The following is a 6,636-nucleotide window of genomic DNA, read 5'->3' as shown; positions in this document are numbered from 1 at the left end:
AAGTTAAGTGAAGTTTGAGTATCTACACTGCAGTACTTCTTGGTTAGTTTGGTCCTTGCTTCACCTATTAAACAAAAACTAATGTTAAAGGCTATGATACCCAAATGTTGAAGGATTTGAATGTGATGCAACATAACTGTAAATTGCTGACTATAAATATCACCTGAACATCTCTATGTAAATAAAGAAGATATTTTACCTTAAAATTTCCTTAGTAACCACATCCCATTGTAAAGGGATTTAAGCAGCCAATCAGGATGTTATTTTCCTATTCAGTTTAGGGAAGCTTACTATGAAATCTCATGAGATCACAGCAAAGCATGACCTCAGCACTGCTGACTGGTTATATATTTTTTTTAACTTGTTGCTGGACAGTAGCTGAAGTATAACTGTTCATAGATCACTTAATCTGGTGAGCTGAAGAAATGTTGAGGTAAAAATGTCTTACTTTTTTACATAGAGATGCTCTGGTGATATTTTTTTGTCAGCTTGTTACAGGCTGCATTCCTTTCAAGTGATTTAGCATATGGGTATATGTTCTTTAAGCGAACACTTTGTAAGGACATGCCTCTTAAAAAAAAAAGAAGACATTCATACCTTGTAATTTCACGTTCTCGGACAAGCATGAGGTGTGTGATACCTGCTTCATGTGCACGTAAATTGCAATGCACAGCTATGAGACTGATTTTTTCAGAAGTCTGATATGTGTCAAATATCAGAAACTTTTTGTCATACCTGAATGAAGAAGAAACTAGAATGTAATAATCAAGGGTCAGGCTTACTAAGAAAAGTATAATCTAATCCCATTTAACCCACTGGCTGCCAAAAGTCTTTAATAAAAATGTATGTAAATAAAAAATAATAATTTGCAATTTATTGAAGTTCAAAGGTTTTGAATTCTAGGGAAACCCCCCAAAAATATTTTCTTTCTACATCTGTGGTGAGAAGCTGCAACTTCCCAGTGACTCCAAATTATGGGCTAGTTTACAAGTGGAGCACTAATTTAACGTGCGCCCGTAAACGGGCAAATTCGCCCGTTCAAGGTAGCATGTTAAATAACCAGTCATTACAAGTGGCTGTTTAATGCTACCGTGAGTTTGCGATAGCAATTGGAGCTCGGAAAATTAACCAGGGATCAGATCTCTGGTTAATTTTAAAAATGGCCCCCAACTGCCCCCAAAATAAAGAGTATTCTTACTTTTTTATTATAAAATATTTGTGCATTTTATTTATTTTTAAAATATGATTGCACAAAGCAGTTTTAAGGGGTTAAATTGTGTGGATATGGGGTATTAGACAAAAAACTGCACTGAAAAGTGCCTCTACATTGCGGTCTAAGGAGACTGTGTTATTACTCAAAATATATATATGCATATATATATATATATATATATATATATATTTATGTGTTAATATGTGTATATACACATTTAAACACATAAATATATATGTATACATATATATTTAACCTTTGCTGCCCATGGCTGCGTGACTTACCTCCTTCGCTGCGCTAGGTTCTCTGCCGTGCCTATTGGCATTAAAACGAGGCACCCATTGGAGACTATGGAAGCGTGCTTTTGTAAGGGCAAAGCTTCCATGCAATAAGAACATGAGGTTACGTTTGCATTGCACTGGACTTCAAATACCAACACACATTTACATGCACTGATATTACGAGTGCAAATATCCATCTAGCGAAAGCGCAATTTTATGCTCCACTCATAATCTAGGCCTATATTGGCTTTTTGTTAGCTTTATTTAGTATACAAATTGTTGTACAGTAGATGTGCTGTAGGCTATGATGAAATCACTAATTGTACATAGGTAATATTATATAGATTATATGCTTAAATTACATGTCATTACAATTTAGAAGCAAGCAAAGAGTTTCCTTCAGTTTAGACGGCACCAACATCAGGGTTTGGTCAATTTAATGACAGGCGGTTTTCACAAGAAATAGCTGGAGAGGTAACAACTAGCTACCTTATTGCACACTGTAGATGCAGCACATACATTTCATCTTATTCAGCATGAATCATTTGATATCATTCACTCACCCAACTGTATAAATCTGATTATCTAGAGACACAATGGATGATACAATATCTGTGTGCTTATGGTCAGAGCAGCTCCTCTTCAGGTCAATTATGTGCCCGGTTGTTTTCTTCTCATCTAATGGGTAAACAGAGAGGTGTGTCTTGAATCCGCACACCAGCAAACGGCGCCCATAGTTGATAGCAAGGCTGAAGATTGGACTTCCCAACTAAAGGACCAAATTAATAAGGGAAATTCTTTATAACAAAAAAATATTGAAAAAACATGACTTTAAAAACTTGAGAAGTACCAGCACTTTATTACAGCAAACATGTGACGTCCTTAGCATTATTTATATATATATACTAGTCCTAAAGCCCGTGTACAAGGGCCAATTTTTGCAGTACAGCGGTTCCACCCCTTGCTCTCTCTCTATCCCCCTCTTTTCTACTCTCTCCCCCCTCTCTTTTGTTTTCTCTCTCCCTCTCTCTTTTCCTCCCTCTCTTTTGTGCTCTCTCTCCCCCTCTCTTTGCGCTCTCCCCCTCTCTTTTGCTCTCTCTCTCTCTCTCCCCCCTCTCTTTCACCCCCTCTCTTTTACTCTCTCTCGCCCATTCTCTTTTGCTCTCTCTCCCCTCTCTTTTGCTCTCCCCCCATCTCTTTTGCTCTCTCTCTCTCCCCCCTCTATTTTGCTCTCTCTCCCCCTTCTCATTTGCTGTCTCTCTCCCCTCTCTTTTCTGTCTCTCTCCCTCTCTTTTGCTCTCTCTACCCCCCTCTTTTGCTTTCTCTCTCCCTCTCTTTTGCTCTCTCTATCCCACCTCTTTTGCTTTCTCTATCCCCCCTCTTTTGTGTGCTCTCTCTCCCCCTCTTTTTTGCTCTATCTCTCCCCCTCTCTTTTGCTCTTTCTATCCCCCCTCTTTTGCTTTCTCTATCCCCCCTCTTTTGCGCTCTCTTTACCCCCTCTCTTTTGCTCTCTCTATCCCCCCTCTTTTGCTCTCTCTCTCCCCTTTCTTATGCTCTCTCTCCCCCCTCTCTTATGCTCTCTCTCCCCTCTCTTTTGCACTCTCTCTGCCCTCTTTTGAGCTCTCCCCCTTTCGTTTGCTCTCTCTCCCCCCTCTCTTTTGCTGTCTCTCTCCACTTTCTTCCCCCTCTCTTTTGCTTTCTCTCTCCCTCTCTTTTGCTCTCTCTATCTCTCCTCTTTTGATCTCTCTCCCCCTTTCTTTTGCTCTCCCTCCCCCCTCTCTTTTGCTGTCTCTCTTCCTCTCTCTCTTTCTCCCCCTCTCTTTTGCTGTCTCTCTCCCTCTCTTTTGCTCTCTCTATCTCCCCTCTTTTGATCTATCTCTCCCCCATCTCTTTTGCTGTCTCTCTCAGTCTCTTTGCTCTCTCTCTATCCCCCCCTCTTTAGAGCTCTTTTGAGCTCTCGGCATGACACGCCCGGCCCCGCCCACACCCCGCTCGGCCCCACCCATGCCACGGCCCATCCGCCCCCGTCCACGTCATGCCCGGCTGCACCACGCCCACATCACATAGGACCACGCCCACACCCACGTCCGGCCCGTTACTCACTATGCTGTGTTGAAGGCCAGGTGTGTTTGTCCTTGCACGCATTGTCTACTGCGCATGACAGCTTCGGACAAACACACTTGGCCTTTTATTATATAGGATATATATATATATACACAGTATATATGTGTGTGTGTGTGATTGTGAATAAAATAGAACAGGAGAGATTTCGTAAAGTGGTCAAAATTTGTTGAAATATTATCTTAACTACATGTTCATAATTCATCCTGTAAGATAGCATCCTACACCTCTAACCCAGGTGAATTTGATCTTTGTCAAGAGAGCACGACCTCAGAGCTCTGGTTAACTGTTACGCTCAAATAAAAAGTTACACAAAAAAAAATTAAAAATACATTTAAAAGTACAGTTACACTCATAATTACACTACCTATAATAGAAATACATATATATATGTATAAATATGTATATTTATGTAATACATATGTATTTATGTATTTATGTGTTTTACTGTATATTTACTGTACATATTTAACATTCCAATGTTCTTCACTTGCAGGAAAATGTACTTTTTATTCTTAAATACATATAGATATATTTTATGGATTCTTTTGAATATTTCACAGTATGTTTATTAATTTTTAATAATTTATATATATTTTTTAAAATATTTTATATGTAATATTTCAATAACGCTCCTTAAGAATACTAAGTTCATATGTGTGCTAACCCACAATGTGCAAAATGAATATTTTATAATCCTATGTTCTTGACATAGAAAATAATGTACTTTTTATTATTAAATATATATTTCTATAAATATCTGATATCGTTCATGTAAAATACATACAGATATATATATATATACCTATATATCTATAGGAATAATAATCCACAAAGGTAGGCACTCACTGGCGTTTTAACCAAACAGTTTGGTTTGGTTAAAACGCCAGTGAGTGCCTACCTTTGTGGATTATTGTGTACTAATTTGGCTGGCACCCTGGGAGTTGGAACAATAAGTGTGTGCTGGGTTCCCTTGAAGATTTGTATCTATAGGAATAGATATGCAGCTGTAAGTAAATACCCACATACATAGAAATATGTATTTAAGAATAAAAAAACATTTTCCTGTAAGTGAAGAACATTAGAATGTTAAATATGTACAGTAAATATACAGTAAAATACATAAACACATTAATACACATATAGGGGCCTATTTATGAAATGTCTGTCCGACATGATCAGATCAGCGGATCATGTCCGACAGACATCGCTGATGTCCCATTCCAATGTTCTTCACAAAGGGGAATGTATTCTAAGTATTTTGAGATATATTCCTATATATATATATATATATATATATATATATATATATATATCTGTATATCTATTCCTATATATAATTATCTCTAGATATATAGGTATAGATTATTATTATCAGGTATTTGTAGAGCACCAACAGGTTCTGCAGCGCTATGAACATGGGTGGTATATAAAAAAGATTACAGGGATCAAATGGGGAGAGAGGGTCCTGCCGAGAGTTGCACTGTTGTAGTCGACTCTTAAGAAGGTGAACTACAAACAGCTGGGCTCATAGGCTTACATGCTATGGGGTTTTAGGGGATAGCAGTGGAGATAGGAAGGTTAGTGTAGGTTGTAAGTGTCCCTGAATAGTAGAGTCTTCAGGGAGCACTTGAAGCTTTTAAAACTAGGGGAGATTCTTGTGGAGCGAGGCAGAGAGTTTCATAAGATGGGAGCCAGTCTTGAGAAATCTTGTAGATGGGAATGTGAGGAGGTAACAAGAGAAGAGGAGAGTAGGAGATCATGAGCGGAGCGAAGGGGACAGGAGGGAGAGTATCTGGAGATAAGGTCTGAGATGTAGGGGGGAGCAGTGCAATTGAGGGCTTTGTGTGTCAGAGTGAGAATTTTGTGTTTAATCCTGGAGGCAATAGGAAGCCAGCAAAGGGATTGGCAGAGAGGTGCAGCAGATGAAGAGCGACGAGTAAGGAAGATGAGCCTGGCAGAGGCATTCATTATGGATTGTAAAGGAGCTAGGCGGCAGCTAGGGAGACCAGAGAGGATAGAGTTGCAGTAGTCGAGGCGGTAAAGGATGAGAGAGTGAATTAAAATCTTTGTTGTGTTTTGTGTAAGGAAATGTCTAATTTTAGCGATATTTTTAAGGTGGAAGCGGCAGGCTTTAGCCAAGGACTGAAACATTACAAAGCAAACAAAACTGAAAAAAGCTCCCTCTAGAAAACAGTCCACTCTTACATATGCAAAAAATAAAATAAAAAATTAAAACAGTAAAACAGTTAAAGAATGATAAAACAAAATAAAACTAAAAAGAGACAATCTTGTAAGCTTTGAAATAGTGAGACCAATCTGAGACAACAGAGTGTTTATGAATTTCATGGTGTAGATGAAACATCCAGGCCACACTTCCAGATTGCCATAGAATAACTGTGGCCATCCTTGGCTACACCTTTTGCTCTATCCATCGAGCATATTTTAAGGTAACAAAATCGATTTGAAAATATTTTACAATCATAAACATTTAAATAAAGCATTTTACAATGGGGTATTATAGTTATAATAATTGTTTTCCATGTAGCTAGCGTTTTTGTTTGAAGTGCAAGACATTATGTATTAGGAACCACATGCAAGTATAGCTGTAATGTCAGGAGAGCCCACTCACAAAATCCTGGAGAAGACAGGGGAAGCTCAATGAATTTCGAACATGAAATAATTTTGTAAGAGAATAGCTGTACTCACCTTGATACGATCAAACACAACAGCACCTGAGGACCAAGCAATAAATGTGCCATCATTTGAAGAGGAGCAAACTAGCTTAGTCTCTCCCCAGTACAACAAGTGAGTGATCATCCCAGAGTGTTCAGATGCTGTTTGAGTCAGCCGTCCACTATCAAGATCCCACCACTTGATCACTCCATCTAGGAAGATAAACATTCACATAAAATGGATGGAGAATATTCAGGCAAACAAAATAACCTCTGCTGCAATGACTAATTGATATACTTAGTAGATTTTGGAGGTCAGTGAATGCTCACAAATATAATGGCTCTG

The 6,636-nt window shown here is 38.5% G+C and overlaps 1 long non-coding RNA gene across 1 annotated transcript; it reads right to left on the bottom strand.

Annotated features, from left to right (window-relative positions):
* Nucleotides 1–640: 640 nt before the first annotated feature.
* Nucleotides 641–6,408, bottom strand: LOC128665082 (uncharacterized). The gene is made up of 3 exons (XR_008402993.1): nucleotides 6,325–6,408; nucleotides 2,058–2,263; nucleotides 641–735 (listed from the first exon to the last, which is right to left on the bottom strand). It is a non-coding gene; the product is annotated as an uncharacterized LOC128665082 (long non-coding RNA).
* Between the last annotated feature and the right edge of the window lie 228 nt (nucleotides 6,409–6,636).

The sequence above is a fragment of the Bombina bombina genome, chromosome 6, assembly GCF_027579735.1.
Source record: "Bombina bombina isolate aBomBom1 chromosome 6, aBomBom1.pri, whole genome shotgun sequence".
Lineage (NCBI taxonomy): Eukaryota > Metazoa > Chordata > Amphibia > Anura > Bombinatoridae > Bombina > Bombina bombina.
The sequence above is the reverse complement of the archived record's forward strand: the minus strand, read 5'-3'. Positions and strand labels throughout refer to the sequence as shown.